The sequence below is a fragment of the Osmerus mordax genome, chromosome 19 (assembly GCF_038355195.1).
Source record: "Osmerus mordax isolate fOsmMor3 chromosome 19, fOsmMor3.pri, whole genome shotgun sequence".
NCBI lineage: Eukaryota > Metazoa > Chordata > Actinopteri > Osmeriformes > Osmeridae > Osmerus > Osmerus mordax.
Window position 1 is genome coordinate 2,037,165 of NC_090068.1, and position 17,629 is coordinate 2,054,793.

Consider the following 17,629-nt stretch of genomic DNA (forward strand, 5'->3'; position numbering starts at 1 on the left):
ATGTGCTGATCGTTTTCTATTAATTGTTCTCATCATTTCAGTGCACATTAAAAACTAACCATTCCACACAAGATTATAAATAAAAGTAGGCCTATATGGGGGGAGAGCTACCAGTAGCTACAATACAAGTAGGCCTCTCTGCGCCCCTCTCTGCGGCAGCAGTCAAAGTCTCTTTATCATCCTAATAATCATCCTGTGATGAAAAGCATACTGTAGCGACAATGCCTTCGGTAACCAGAATTCCCTGCGGCAAGCTGGAAAGGCGACTTATAAGTGTGACAGGTCCCCCTGTCTCAGATCAGCATCACCAGAGTACTAAGAGGGCACTCCCTCTTCACACCTGCAAACCATTAAACCAATCAGTCCACTCCCTTCTGCTCTGTATTTAAGCCAGTCACTCCCTTAACTCTGTGCTGAGTCTTGTTAACGTTATAGTGACATTTCTATGCAATATACGGATAGACCCTGTGATATACTGACCTTGTTTTTGCCCCCGACCTCGTATCTGCTCCACCTGAACTATTCCTAGACGCCGTGATCCACACCCTTGCCTGTCCTGTGGAACCTGACCAAGCCTTGCCTTCATTGCCCAGTCCACCCCTGTTTGACCTACGCCAGTGACCTGACTACCCTTTTGGATTTCCTCTCTGGCTCTGGTAACGGTGTATGACCCCTGCTTGTCCGACCACACCTCAATAAACCTGCACTTGGATCCAGTACCCGTTGTCTTGGGAGTCTGTTCATTACAGAAGACTCAGCCTTTACCGACATGGATCCAGCGGAATTGAAGAATGCCTTGACATCTCATGGAACACTACTCGGAGATCACGACTCTCAGATCCGATACCTAGCTCAATCTCTGAGTGAATCAATCAGGGTGGATCATACACGTCCACCCTCCCAGGAACCTTCACCTGGGTCAGACCACGTAAAACCCATTCAGTTGGCTATCCCAGAAAAGTATGACGGCTCTCCCGATGGCTGTGATGGCTTTTTAGTGCAATGTTCTCTCTATTTTGCACACCAACCAGCTGCGTTCTCAGATGACGGGGCACGGATAGCCTTTTTGATAACGCTACTACGCGGAAGAGCGCTACAGTGGGCTTCAGCCATCTGGTCCCGTGGAGGAGAGCTGACACGTTAATTTACGGACTTCACCAACCATTTCCGGGAAGTCTTCGATCATCCAGCTGAAGAACGGTCTGCGGGAGATCAGCTACTCGGTTACGCTTCGGCAAGGATCGCAGTCAGCAGCCGACTACGCTATGCGCTTCCGCACCCTGGCAGCTGCCAGTAGATGGAACGATCAGGCCCTACTGGCGGTCTTCCGTCAAGGACTGTCTCGTGAGTTGCAATCCGAGCTTGCCTGTAGAGACCAAGATGCAGACCTAGAACAATTCATTCAGTTAGCCGTACGCCTTGATAACCTGGTTCGGTCAAGAAGACACCCGCCGGTAATGCCCACTGTGCAGACGTACAGTTCTCAGACACACGCTTCCGCTCCCCAAGAACCTATGCAAATTGGACGTAACCACATCACCATGGAAGAACGAGAGCACCGGATGGCCAACCGGCTATGCCTGTATTGCGGAAAGCCCGGCCACTTTCGCAATCAATGTTCCATGCGAACAAGGACCGCATCCCAGAGACCTCTTCTATTGGTGAGTATAATTCAATGCCCCTTAGTGTCTCTTAAGCAAATGAAGGTGTCCGGGGAAATCAAGTGGAAGGACACGTTACTCTCTGTCTCTGCCCTAGTGGATTCCGGGTCTGCTGGCAACTTCATAGATGTCAACACTGCAGAGCGTCTTGGTGTCCCCCTCCTGCCCTTTAAACCCCCTCTGCGGGTCAGTTCAGTAGACAACCAACCAATTGGGACAGGACATATTTCTTATCGAACGGAAACCCTGTCACTCACAATAGGAGTCCTGCACCAGGAACCAATATCACTGATGGTTATTGATTCACCTGGTACCGACCTCATCCTAGGGCTGCCTTGGTTCTCCTATCATGACCCGGTCATCTCCTGGAGCGATGGGGAACTGCAATCATGGGGGAATCGCTGTTTCTCTCGTTGTATACCTGCTGCCTGTGGTGCTACTCATGTGGAAAGTCCCGAATTGTCAGCGCCATCAGAATCTGAGTACTGTGTTCAGTAAGACCCAGGCAATGCATCTGCCCCCACATCGCCCTTGGGATTGTGCCATTGACCTCCTCCCAGGAACCACACCGCCTAGAGGTCATGTATATCCCCTGTCCGTGGTAGAATCTGAGGCAATGGAGGTGTACATACAAAAGGCACTGGAATTGGGTTTCATTCGCCCCTCCACATCGCCCGCCGCGGCAAGTTTCTTTTTTATTGAGAAGAAAGGAGGGGGCTTGAGACCCTGTGTGGATTATCGGGGCCTGAATGATCTGACTGTCAAATACCGCTACCCATTACCGCTGGTTCCTGCTGCACAGGAACAAGTAAGAGGAGCCCGTTACTTCACCAAACTCGACTTGCGTAGTGGTCCGCATACGAGAATGTAATGAGTGGAAGATTGCATTCATCACTACCAGTGGGCACTATGAGTACTTAGTGATGCCTTATGGACTTGCCAATGCCCCTTCTGTCTTCCAGGCGCTGGTAAATGAGGTCCTGCGTCTGTTTCTGAACCGGTTTGTTATAGCTTACATCGATGATATCCTCATATACTCACCTACATGGTCTGATCATGTCTCAAGTACGTCAAGTCCTCGCACGGCTGCTTCAGCACCAGCTCTATGTCAAAGCGGAAAAATGTGAGTTCCACCAAACCGAAGTCCGCTTCCTGGGCTACATTCTGGATGCCAGGAGCAGTTGCATGGATCAGACCAAAATCACAGCAGTGACAGATTGGCCACGTCCGCAGTCGATACAGGAACTGCAGCGCTTCCTAAGATTCGCAAACTTCTATCGGCGGTTTATACGCAACTTCAGCTCGATCACGGCATCTCTGACTTCCCTGTTGGGGGGTGCAGCACGGAAGTTGTGCTGGACGGACGGGGCTGCCCAGGCCTTTGACAAGCTGAAGACCCTGTTCACCACAGCCCCGGTATTGAGACATCCAGACACCGCGCTACCCTTTGTGGTGGAGGTAGACGCCTCGGAGGCCGGAGTTGGGGCCATCCTCTCACAACGTCAGGGTAAACCCCTGAAGCTGTTCCCATGTGCCTTCTTCTCTAAGAAACTTACTACAGCAGAGCGGAATTATGACATAAGGAACAGGGAGCTGCTGGCTGTTAAGCTGGCCTTTGAGGAGTGGAGGCACTGGCTGGAAGGAGCCAAGCATCCGTTTTTAGTCCTGACTGACCACAAAAACTTGGAATACATCCGCACTGCCAAACGCCTGAATCCCCGTCAAGCCCGCTGGGCCCTTTTTTTCACTCGCTTCCACTTCACTCTGTCTTACCGTCCAAGAACACCAAAGCAGACTCATTATCCCGCCAGTTCGATGGCTATCAGGAACCCCCTGCCACTGAACCCATTCTGCCTCAGACAGTAATCGTCTCACCCATCCGCTGGGAGATGGAGGACCAACTCCAAGCAGCCCTCAGACAGGATCCTGCACCACCTGGATGCCCACCTGGATGCCCACCAGGACTGACCTATGTTCCGGCCACTATGAGACGCCAACTCGTCCTCTGGCTCCACTCCAGCATCAGGTCACCCGGGTATTCAACGCTCTATAGCCCTCACACAGACAAAATACTGGTGGCCATCGTTGATATCCGATGTGAGAAAACTGGTCCGGTCCTGCCAGGTCTGTGCTCAGGCGAAGGCATCTCGCTAACTGCCAGCTGGACTGCTGGAACCACTTCCCATTCCACAACGCCCCTGGTCCCATATAGCTGTGGACTTTGTTACAGACCTTCCCCGCTCCCAGGGCCACACCACCATTCTAGTGGCAGTAGACAGGTTTTCGAAAGCCTGTCACCTAGTGCCTTTGAAGGGACTACCCACAGCCCTAGAAACTGCAGAGGCACTCTTCACCTATGTGTTACAGTCCTCAGTTCACCTCTCGTGTCTGGGCATCTTTCTTTCGTCTGCTGAATGTCACCGTAAGCCTGAGCTCAGGGTAATATCCACAGTCCAATGGCCAAACCGAAAGGCTGCATCAGGAGATCGAACGCTTCTTGAGATCATACTGCAGCAACCAACAGCAGGACTGGTGCCAATACTTACCATGGGAAGAGTACGCACAAAACTCATTGGTGAGCAGCTCCACCGGTCTTACACCGTTCCAGTGTATGTTGGGATACCAGCCCCCGCTATTTCCGTGGTCCGGAGAGACTACTGTCTTGGGAGTCTGTCCGTTACAATAAGGCGTAAGATAAGCGTTAGAGTTTCTATTGTTGTTTGTTCTGTTTTGATATGTATAAAGTTATGGTCTGTTAGTTTGGATAATTTGAGTAATTGTAGTCACCCTGATTGTGAAGAGATCTAGATAGATTGCTATCCAAGCTGTCCGAAGTGAATAAACTGGAAATGTTCCTCGACTAATAAATGGTTGCGAGCTATTCCTTCCCTTCAATTCTCTATGTAAGCCAGGAGTGTTAAACTCATTTTCACCGAGGGCCACATCAGCGTTATGGTTACCCTCAAAGGGCCAGTTGTAACTACGATATAACGATGTTTACGATGTAAAAACATTCGTTTTTTGCTGTAGCTTTTGTGAACATATTCTGCAGCCATTGCAGTCCGCCTTTTAAATCTGGAACAATCATGCTGTTTTTCTTGGAGGCTAAATTTGGCATATTTATCTCCGTGTTTGGTGTCAAAATGCAGACGGAGATTGTAGCCTGTACTCTTTAACGACCGACAAATACATTCCGGTTTTTATCCTTGTAAACGTGTATTTGTTTTCACATCTTTCTTGAAACTGCCTTCCATCCAGGGCCAGATGCAGCCTGCTTTGACTGGGGGTGCAGTGATCTTTTTGGGGGGGTATCATGATTATGGAAAGGGATCGTATTATTTGTTATATTTATACAATTTATGAGACTGCTTATCGATCCGAGTGTTAATCAGGCGCGGCGCCAGACGTTGTAAACATTCGGGGATTAGCCCAAATTTAGGACGTATTTTGGGTTTGATGTGATGCTAGATAGTGACTTCCACAGTTAATGCGAGCGCGCACAGTGCGCATCAGGCGAATAGGCATCAGCCTATTCGATAAGGTAGCTGTTGCGCTGCATTATCGGATTCGTAGTTTGTGTGTTATTGGTGCTTCATATCGCCGGGCCATAAAAAAAAGATGTATATAATGATCCCGCGGGCCGGATGTGGCCTGCGGGCCTTGTGTTTGACACCTATGATGTAAGCTCTACATTTTATGGGGTTACAGCTAGTATGAGTTGAAATAGGCACAAAATGATATTTATTTTCTATCATGTAAAATATAATTAAAAAAACAAGGTAACGTAGGCTACAATCACAAGGTCATAGGCCAAAGCAAAGTATACATTACCTGGTCGTAGTATGTTTTTCTGTTTCAATTTAAGCTGCTGCCAAGGGCGCTTTTCGCCTGTGGGATGCACCTACGTGAACATCAAATGTAGGCATCGACTTCAGACATCCCAAGTCTCCCGGAAGTTCCGGGAGTCTCCCGCATTTCAATAGTGGCTCCCTGATGCCCGCAAATGCTATACAATCTCCCGGAAACCGTGGATTTTGTTATTTTGTTTTGGTAGAGACAGGTGCATATTGCGCGTCCTGATAGCGTCCCGGGGGGGGGGGGGGGGGGGGGGGGTGGGGGTGTATGTGCTGGTTGAGGGGTAACATCATTCGTCCGGATTGCGTCCCGAGGGGGGGGGAGAAGCCACCTCCCTGAAATTAGTCTCTGCAGGTTGGGATGTATGCGACTTGGCCAGCAATTCACTTTCACAACATAGTCAGCTGCTTTCAAATGTGCCAGATAGCTAACCGAATGACAACAACTGCACAATATACCGAAACCAGTAGGGACATAACACCGCTTCAGCTTATATCCGTTTCCTATGTAACGTCACATCAATATTGCTACATGTACCATCTCTTTCTGTGTGAGAAGAATATGAGAAGAAAGGTATTACTAAACATGTTAATTAATAGTTCATTAAATGTGACCTAAAGTGGATATACTTTCAGTATAGATCCGATAATTTTGTTACATAAATTAATGTGTTTACGGATGTCAAAACTGCCCAGGGATGCGTTTCCCGATAACGATGGATCGTAGCTGTTACGAGGGTTCTCTACGATCAAAATAACGATCCATCGTTATTTCTTACATGTTTCCCGAACATGCTCGTAAGGAGAACCACGTGTCTTAAGTTCCAAGTTCCTGTCCATTGTACTGAAATGTGATTCTTCTGATGAAACTTTAAGACTATTAAAACGCTAACCAAAATAATTGACGAATTACGGTACACATTGTGTATTGTATCATATATTCATTGTTGCCTGTCCCATCCTTACATGTTTTTGTTTTTTCACCTTAACCCTCGTGCTGCCTTCGGGTCACATGACCCAAATGTTCATAACGAACCATCGTTGTGTTTACCCAATTTTACCCAATACAAAAACAAATAAAAATAATTTTCTTTTAACCTTCGCAATGTGGGGGGTCTGAGACAGCCCAACGGTTAAAAGAAAATGCTTCACTTTGTTTTTGTATGCGGTAAAGTTGTCGCAATATGACGGTGGGTCACAGTGACTGATGGGTCAGAACGACCCGAAGATAACACAAGGGTTAAAGATCCATGCATGTGAGAAGCAGGAGCAGGGAGAACAAACTCCAATAAAACAACTATTTCTCAAATTACTTTTGCATTGGTTTTTAACTCTTCTTGGTACTCCACTTTCCATAGGCAAATATATATATAGTCCTATATTTACTACTTGATTGAACTACAAGGTTAAAAATCATGCATATAAATGGTATCACACATGGCATGTCCCAGCTAGCAGCCTAAATAATTCAATGTACAAATACAAGCATCTCAATCCAACATATTACCTGTCTTATTTTCTAGTGTTGACTATATCTACAATCTTGTAATAATAGGTTAACAGCTTTCCAAGACCATGTGTGCAATCTCATGATTCTCACATATTGGCCACAAATGACATTGTGACAAATGACAAACACATAAGTAATGAAAACCCCATGTCTTCAACATGGAATAATCAACTCTATTGATGGTTGATCAATTATACTCATTATGAGTGTATCATGATAACATGATGCTCCTGAACCTCATAGAAGCAGACCTGCAGAGGCTAACAAGGAGGTACTTTGCACTGACCCCTGAAACCCAACTACTGGCAGTGTTAAGGTTCTATGCCACTGGCAGTTTTCTGGATGTTCTTGGAGATGGACATGGGCTCTCCAAGGCCTCAGTGTCAAGATCTGTGCAGGCTGTCACAACTGCATTACTTTGCCACATCCCAGACCACATCCAATTCCCTACAACCAGAGGGGACAAGTCTGCGGTGCAGGACTTAGGCTATCTTCAATGGCTATTATGATTTTTGTATGAGTTTTCACTCCCTCCCAGCCCCTTCACCCTGTGTGACTTCCCAGTCAACACTGTGGAGTCCTTCCATTTCCTGGGGGCTACCATCTCCCAACATCAGGCTCGGCTCTGCCACCAGCCTCTTCATCCACGGGGCTTGGTGTGCTACCAGCCCTATAATTCTAATAAACATCTTCAATGTTCAATTGTTGTTGTGTTAATGCACTCGTAAAAGTGTTTCGTTAATGCATTTCTAGTTACTGTTGCACATTACAACAGCCATATTTCAATTTTATAGTATTTTGAATAAGACTGACATTTGTTTGTTAAATCTACCTTCGTTTATTGCGCCAAACCCACCAAATCAAATTATTTTGTGTAACCTAAATTTACTTGAGAATAAACCAGATTCTGATATTTTTTCAGCACTTAAACTTGTATGGTTCACTAACAAATATCCCAGTTCCAGCATAACTGGTGTAAGAAGAGAACCAAAATAATCTTATTTTCCATCTGAAGTTACTTTCAGCATTTGTCTAATGTAGTTTTCATGGTCGGCCTACGTGCGTCTCCACTGAAGGCCTTTAAGGTCAATGGGTAGGCCTACTCCGTTTTCCAAAAAACGGACACATGGGAACGCTTTCGTCTACGTGGAACGCCCTCTCGGAGCTCGTCGTGCAACTCCTGAATTTCCTAACTTTTCGGATAGCTACGGATACCACCTTGGCTGTGATAGGTCCGCTAACGAGTGAATTGTAGCGGTGAATTGTTTTCAGCAGGCCTTGGGTCCTATTTTAACGATCTGTAAGGCAGAGTTTCTGGGTACATGTACAGCTTGTGTCTCTGTAAGGTCAAGAGGTCATGCAGCGAGGCCCCCTCTGAGCAGAATATAGCATGCAGTCCAGACTGTGGGGAGACAGTGAGGAAAATCATGTACAAATAAGGCTTATGTGATTAACAACCACTTCACCTGCTGAACGTTCTAGGGTGTCAATACATTGACCACTGAAGACCCGTTAAGGAAGCAATTCTGTGCATTCTATATCTGTACTGTCCAACTCATGTATTTAAGCACGACTGAGAGACAGAGTTCTCACTCATGCCATCAGCTCGTCTTGAACTGATTGTTTGATCCGGGCCGCTCGACTAATAAACCAAAGTCAACTCCTCTCCTTTGTTGTGACTCCTTCCGGCCTGCCTTCTCCAGAATTTACATCTTATCACCATCTGAAACGCAATTATCAAAACTCAAATCGCAAGTAACTTTGTGGGCGGGACTCCGGCGCTGTTGCTATTATACTGGCGGAATAAATGACTTAGCGCCTAGCGCAAATCCAAAATGGGTTGGTCTGAAGTAGCAACATTACTAATGGGTGTGGTTTAGGCGTAACGTGCAATAAACCAATCAGAGCGTCATCTCACATTCCCTTTAAGATCAGGCGCACTTGTTCCATGGCGGATTGCTAATAGGTGCGTTCGACATGGACTGACTTCATGCAGCCGGCTGCAGGCGGACGACTTGAAACAGTGAATTCTGGTTAGACTTTTTGTCCGACTTGAGAGCGCATTTTCTCAAGAGCAACTGCAAGAGTTCTAATGACGACACAGCTATTTCATTATTGGCCAGACTCACACACGACAACTTGGACGAGTGTTTTGTAATTATTCTGACACCTTCAGTTTCGCCAACGCTCAAATCCGGACCAAACAGTTTAATTGGGTGTGCTTTGCCTTCGGCAAGGGCACAACCTTTGTTCTCTCACATATATATTATTATTATTTTTTTATTTTTATTTTTTTGTCCCCCTAAAACTCAGTCAATATTTGGCCTACATAGACAACGTAGGTGTCAAAAGTTTCGTCTTGGTAGCGATTGAGTTGCTTCTATTGGAATTTACGTTCCGTTGCATAGTTTAGGCTTAAGTTAAGTTTTTGTGGCGAAAAGTGAAGCTAACGGTGGCTAATTTGCTAGCCACAGTCACTGACGTTACTAACGTCACGAAAACACGCGTGACTACCTTTGGCAGAACATTCGTTTCGCATCTGTTAACTTGGGGGATAGGCTAACTATAGCTTTACTGCAAGGCAGCTGCAGAAATGCCACAAGAAAAGAGGCCAGGGTGATAACTATTTACTCATTTTACTTTGTGATATGACACACAATTGTGATGTGTAATGTACAATATAAGCTGATATTATTAAGGAAGTACATCTACTTTCGGAAACAGTAGTCTACTATTTCACTGAAGTATTAGCATCATGACATTAGCCTGTGTTGCCCGGGCAACACATACTACAGTGGTCTATGATGTAGCGTTATCTGTTTTCAATCGTTAAAACAAACATTCCTCACATATACATTTTCGTTGTAGGATTTATTCTGACATTAGAAAACGATTTGTTGGTGAAATTACCATTACCTGTGGTTTCAAACCAGTGTAGCTCACTGCAACGCTGTAGCTTACGCGAGACACACTACAAAAACATCTAAACTACACAGCTGTTTAGGAAGTCAAACGGCAACAGAACATGTTCGGCACTCCCCTTACTTAAATCAAAAGTCTATCTAACTACTAACCTGAACTTCATTGCCACAGCCTAAACGTTGTCAATCTGTTCATGAAAATAATTAATTTCATCTTAAACCGTACAACAGAACGTTAAATCCAATTCAACCAACGCAATCGCTACCAAGACGAACACAGCAGTAGTCTAGTACTGTACCGTAGTAGTACAATTTACCTGGGCAGCTTCTCCACACAGGGCTATATCGCATTTTGCGTTGTTACTGACAATGATCGCTACCAGTGAGCTTTTTATGAATGAGCGATTTTCCACTAAATAAATGTCAAGCTTATTTACGTTTTGGGGGGCATATTTTCAGTTAGCAGATGGTACTGTTTGAATCGCGATTCCATCTTCTACTACCGGGTAACGTCGTAGAATAATCTTCAAAGGGGGTTCTTTATTAATGAATGAATGCAATGAGTAGGCTAAATGCCTGAAAATATCATGAAAAGGGAAAAACTTAAAAGTTTAAGTCATAGAGATTAGGTCAATTTTTACACCGGTCTGCCAAATTTATTCGTTTTGATTCAACGATGAGGCTGCCTCTTGCAGGGGAAATGAGAAGACATCTATTTCATTCTACACTTCACTCGTATTTTCAGTTGTAAATGAGCAGCAAAAAAAAATGCTTTAAAATCTATGTAATCTTTATAAATAATAAGTATGCATTTTTATATAAAATATACAGAAATATCAGTTGTAAAAATGTCATTCAAAAACGGACCCCTGTGCAACCGACGCAAGCAGTGCACACCCTACAATTTCCCCAGAAATTGTACCCTCTCTAGTTATTGTTTATTTTCCCACCCCTAAGTCTCAGTCAATATTTGGACTACATAGACAACCTAGGTGTCAAAAGTTTCGTCTTGGTAGCGATTGAGTTGCTTGTATTTGTATTTACGTTCCGTTGCACGGTTTAAGTAGAAATTAAGTTTTTGTGGCGAAAAGTGAAGCTAACGGTGGCTAACTTGCTAGCCAGAGTCACTGACGCTACTAACGTCACTAACGTCACGAAAACTCGCATGACTATCTCTAGCAGAACATTAGTTTAGCAGCTTGTTAACTTCTGGGAGATGGCTAGGCTAACTGCTTTACTGCAGCTGCAGAAACGCCACAAGCAAAGAGGCCTTGGTGATAACAATTTGCTCATTTTACTTTGTGATATGACACACAATTGTGATGTGTAACGTACAATATAAGATGATATTATTAAGGAAGTACATCTACTTTCGGAAACAGTAGTATACTATTTCACTGAAGCATTAGCATCATGACATTAGCCTCTGTTCCCCGGGCAACACATACTGCAGCGGTCTATGATGCATCTGTTTTCAATCGTTAAAATAAACATTCCTCACAAATACATTTTCGTTGTAGGATTTATTATGAAATTAGATTACAAGTAAACGATTTGTGGGTGAAATGATCATTACCTGTGGTTTCAAACCAGTGTAGCTCACTGCAACGCTGTAGCCTACCCGAGACACTAGTGAGTAGCTAACATCTCCACAGCTGTTTAGGAAGTCAAACGGCGACAGAACATGTTCGGCACTCCCCTTACTTAAATCAAAAGTCTATCTAACTACTAACCTGAACTTCATTGCCACAGCCTAAACTTTGTCAATCTGTTCATGAAAATAATTAATTTCAGCCTAAACCGTACAACGGAACGTTAAATCCAATTCAACCAATGCAATAGCTACCAAGACGAACACAGCAGTAGTCTGTACTGTAGTAGTACAATTTACCGGGGCAGCTTCTCCACACAGGGCAATATTGCATTTTGCGTTGTTACTGACAATGTTCGCTACCAGTTTTTATGAATGAGCGATTTTCCACTAAATAAATGTCAACCTTATTTACGTTTTTGGGGGCATATTTTCAGTTAGCAGATGGTACTGTTTGAATCGCGATTCCATCTTCTACTGCCGGCTAACGTTGTAGAATAATCTTCAAAGGGGGTTCTTTATTAATGAATGAATGCAATATGAGTAGGCTAAATGCCTGAAAATATCACGAGAAGGGAAAAACTTAAAAGGAAGTTTAAGTCATAGAGATTAGGTCAATTTTTACACCGGTCTGCCAAATTTATTCGTTTTGATTCAACTATGAGGCTGCCTCTTGCAGGGGAAATGAGAAGACATCTATTTCATTCTACACTTCACTCGTATTTTGAGTTGTAAATGAGTAGCAAAAAAAATATGCTTTTAAATCTACGTAATCTTTATAAATAATAGGTATGCATTTTGATATAAAATATACAGAAATATCAGTTCAATCAGGAGAGACCAGGGGCCTGTTCCATAAAGGCCACTCAAATAAGTTGGACTTAAAGTCCCAAACCAGACTTGAATTAGCTTAACAAGTCAAGTGGGGCTAAAGCGGTTCCATAAAGGCCAATTTCAGCTCACGCAGTCCTAATAATTCAAGTCAGATTTAAGTAGTCAAGCTAATTGCGCGTGCACCCTATTCTTAAGCAGCCAGAGAGGTAAAACATGGATCATATAATCCACCACGGCAAAAGCAATGCACACGGCCACGTGACTTCTTCCAGAAAGAACGTTCCCTTTAAGCCGTGTACTATGACAGCTCCCTCATCCACCGCTTCATCAAAATGAAACGACACACCATGATTGACGTGAATGATAGGTCGAGGTCCTTTTTTGGACCTTTAGTTACTTCGTTGATTAAAAAACAGACACCCTCTAAACACATGTAAATTTACTTTTTTGACATTGTTTTAAATAAATAGCCTACTATTAATCAATACATTACCCAGTAGCCTAACTTTTTAACATGGTTGTGTTGGGAAAATGGAGGATATAGATGTAGCCTATGGATTTAGGTGTGTTTTGCAATTGTATACTACTGTTAACAACTATACAGCTATGCTAATTATACTCAGATAATTTAGATTGAGATAGGCCTATGCCTGATGCCTAAACATTTGAAATCACAAACTAGGCAAGCCATAGGCTACGTTTAATGTGGCGTGTATCAAATCATTGTTCATCATCGTTTAATGCATTAGGCTAAATGTTGTAGCCTATGTAGGCTATTTAAGTTGATTTTCTATCAATGTTGAACATATTGAACTGATGAGAAAATGAGAATATCCGTGGTAAATCATCGTTTTCCCGTTGGGTCAGTGTTACAGGAAGGTATGGTTAAGCACCAAGTCACGCTAAGCCTGACATTAAGCCTGCCCCGGACCAGAATAGTTTCGCAGCCTAAGTTGCCATAGTAACCAAGTTCGAACTATGTTGAGCTAGCTTTATGGAACCGAATGAACTAGAAATGAGTCCGACTAACTGACATAAGTCTGGCTTATTCGGTAAACTTGCTTCATGGAACAGGCCTCAGGTATGAGTAGAGTGATGTTTATTACGGAATGGTAATTGTACTACAAAGTTTGGAGCTTAGACCCCGTGGGGAAGCATAGATCAGAGGGCGCCTGCCCGACATCCGAGAAGAATCCCCCACAGAGTCTAGACACTGATGGCGGTGGCGGCAGCCGACGACCAACAAGTCGAAGACAGAGACAGGAACCGGGCGGCGACGGGGAGGTGGAGGGTCGCGCACTTGATAGCCTGGAGAAACTACACGGGGAGATAATCTTATTAAAAGACACGATCATGTGATTCTTCGACAGCGTTAATTGATAAACAAGAGCGATGATCGAACCGTATGACAGCGCAACATAGGAAAGAGGGAAAGAAGAGCTTTCTTAGTGGGGGGAGTTAGTAGTGAAACATTGTCGAAGATGCCCGAGTGCGGGGAGCGGTCTTGCCTGACTGAACTTGCGCTATGCTTCATTTGTAAAAATGGCATTAAAAAACGGACCCCTGTGCAACCGATGCAAGCAAGCACACCCTACAATTTCCCCAGAAATTGTACCCTCTCTAGTTGAATAAAAAATTTGTTGAAGGGTTTTAGTCCGTCTCTTCACTAACGGAAAGACTAAGTTTAATTATAAATAAAGTAAAGTAAGCAAACAGCGCTTGATCGGCCATGACTGACGTCAACGCAGCAAACCACGAGAAGCTGGAATGTCCGACTTTACAGAGCCGTTTTCAACTCCTCCCCACTCCTCTCCTCCTACTCTCGTCGGTCGTTTCATGCAGCCGCAGTCCATGTCGAACGCACCTATTATAACGGCGTATTTGCCAGGCGCACGCCAGGAGCGGTTCACAGCCGAGGAGACCGACGTTCTCGTCAGGGCCGTAAAAGATAGAGATGTGACATTGTATGTGAAAGGCAGAGTAGTTTTCTCATTGCACGTTGCCCACTCATGCTGCTCATTCAAATTCTTCGTCTTATTTTTATATAAATCATAAATCAAAACAATGTGACGCAGCTTCGCCAAAAATTATAAAATAGCATCTGAATAAAGTACGAAATATGCTTCTGTGTCTCCGTTTACGGATGGGCGGGCGCACGGATACGCATGGATACGGACGGATAGACTTCGTTTATGGTTCTCCGTAGGCTGTGGGTGCTGAAAACAATTCACCGCCAGAAGAGTAGGTGGCGCAACGGTTTTTTGTAAGTCGTCGTGGAGTGTTTATTTACCTAGGTTATCGAGAAGTCGGAGCAAATTTACAAATTAGCCGTTTTATCAATAAAATACGCACATTTTCAGCAACTACACTACCCATTTTTTCGTCACATTTTAATACAGATGCTGATTTACATGTACTGTTTAGCTAAAATATGAATTCTAAAAACTTACAGCAGTGGCGGTCAAAGGATTCTGTTCGTCCTGTTTATTATGGCAACCCCGCCCCTGACGCAAGCGGTTCTTAATACTGACCAATCACAGCCAAGGGGGTCTCCGTAGCTCTCCGTAGCTCTCCGAAATTACGACGGACAGTTAGAAAATTCAGGAGGCGCACGTCAAGGTGTCCGAGGCTGTCCGAGGGCTGACAGAGAGCTCGTAGAGGGCGTTCCACGGAGACAAGGGCGTTCCCATGTGTCCGTTTTTATGAAAAACGCCGAAGCATATATCGGCCTTTAGAAAATGCAGGAGGCGCACGTCAAGGTGTCCGAGGGCTGACGGAGAGCTCGTAGAGGGCATTCCACAGAGACGAGGGCGTTCCCATGTGTCCGTTTTTCGAAAAACGCAGAGGCATATATCGGCCTTAACGCGCCATTGACTTTAGACTAAGTTGGTTTTTCCCATAGACACATATACATAGACGCCCCATTGTCTGCTTCAGAAGCTGCAAGCTCGCGTGTCAACTCTCCGCCTATCTTGGGGAGGTGATGACTCACCTGTAAACAAACGCAAGTGAACGGTGGAGCTGCGTCTTTTCTGGTTAAAAAGCACTTTAGCGTGATCTATGTGGAAAAACCACGTAGATCATAAACCCTTGAATATATAAACGACTCAATGGAATCGGTTGAGCAATGTAAACGCTGAAGTGCTTCTTAACCAGAAAAGCTGCAGCGCCACCGTTCACTTGCGTTTGTTTACAGGTGAGTCATCACCTCCCCAAGATAGGCGGAGAGTTGACACGCGAGCTTGCAGCTTGGCAAAAAATTGACGATAAGCTAAATGCGTAAGTTTTGGGAAAATGTATAGGCCCATCTTAAGTGCCTCATTACCCCAATCAATCAGATCACATTTCTTTAAATGTGCCTGCTGGCAGTAGTCTTAATGGAAATTAATAATCGAATGATATCTTGCTAGCTAAAATAATGATCTCAACTCTTTCAGAATAAGTAGATAAAGACAAGTTCAAAGAGTATCTAATTGATACGAATTCATAGACACTTATGAGGATATATGTACTGAAAGCGCTTATATCATGTACTATATATGTGTATATGCATGTAGGCCTATGTGTAAATCCCTCTTTGATTTCATTGACTGGGACATGGCAGGGAATATGATTAATTGATTCATCAGCTGGTTTTGACTTGTCGTTATTAGAACCCGTGCAGTTGCTCTTGAGAAAATGCGCTCGGCTACACAGCCGGCAGTTCTCGAATCGATCTCACGGTACTTTGATGGCTACGTCACAGTGACCTAGCCTCGGCGCCGTCTCAAGTCGGACAAAAAGTCTAACCAGAATTCACTGTTTCAAGGCAGCCGGCTGCAGCGCTGCATGAAGTCAGTCCATGTCGAACGCACCTTTTGTTCTGAACATAACTGGGTGTGCAGACACATACGATACGTTTCTCCTCCATCTTGAAATTGTAAGACCTAGAAATGTTTACCATGAACAACAGTTGCTACGTTACAAGTAACAAGAAACCAATTTGATTGGCCAACGCTAGCGTTTTCACATTAGGGTTCCTCCGGTAGGAGGGAACCTATTGTTTTTGTTAGTATTCTTATTCTTATTTTTCTTCTCCTTGCGCCCCAATATCTCAAAAAGTTGATTGATACATTGATACTACATCCAAGTGGGTACCCCCACACCAAATATGGGCCACATCGGACCATAGGGGCCGCCACAGGCCACGCCCAAAAGTCAAATTTTCAAAGGGATGGCATTTCCACCCCATTGCTCCAATTCATCTGAAACTTGGTGTGCATGCCTCATTTTTCATGAGGAACAAAAAAGCCTCGAGGACCCATAAGGTCCGCCATGATGGATTTTCCTGTACAGTGATAATTTTGGAAAACATAAAAAATTCCTCTTCTCTTGAACCAAAGCTCTAATTGACTTGAAGTTTTGTACAGATATGTATCATTGATGTATTTAAAAACTTTACTTAAGACAATTGAATCAAATACAGAATGGCTGAATTTATGTAAATGTACACATTGCCTCAATATGTTTGTGTCACTAAATCAAATGTATATTTGAAGGATGGTTCAAACCTAATAGGTTTTAAGGTGACACGCCCCTGAAGTACCATGCAAAGTTTCACCTTGATATGTCAAAATATGACTGAATTACAGCTGTTTGAACTTGGACCAAATCTGACAATGCTCGCCATTGGAGAAACGGCTTTTTTTATTATCCAGTTACTGAACTTTGTGTAATCCATGTCTGGGAATGGCTCAATTGGCTGAGATGTTGTGCTGGTAAGCAAAGGGTTGTGAGTTCAAAACCAGTCAGGTGCATAGTTTATATTTTTTATTCTGACAAAACGGTTTCTAGTCTTCCGATCAATCCTCCGGTTGTAAAACATAGCAATACGTGTTTATTTGAGCCCATCACAACACTCCGATCATCTGTTTAGCGAGACTGTGTAAACCATTGCAAAACAAGCCAGGTTCACCACAGTAGCTAGCTACTTGTAGTCTACGCATGGTAGAGATAACTCTAATGGATAACTCTATGGTTAATTTTTTTTTTATTTGGCCCAATGATACACCAGGTCACTCACTACTCCCAGACCACTAATGGCCCATGTACGCCCATAGGTGGAGGTGGTGCTCGGTCATCCAGGCGGAGATGTCTGTGAGGCAGGCCTCAATCCTAGCTGAGATCCCCGGATCGGTCGGGGGGAACGACAGGTACAGCTGCATGTCGTCAGCGTAGCAGTGGTAGGAGAAGCCATGGGAGGTGATGATTGGTCCAAG

At 44.2% G+C, this 17,629-nt stretch overlaps 1 pseudogene; it reads right to left on the reverse strand.

The window, feature by feature from the left end:
* LOC136963507 (piggyBac transposable element-derived protein 4-like) overlaps window positions 1-17,629 on the reverse strand; it is a 208,371-nt pseudogene that overhangs the window by 5,179 nt on the left and 185,563 nt on the right.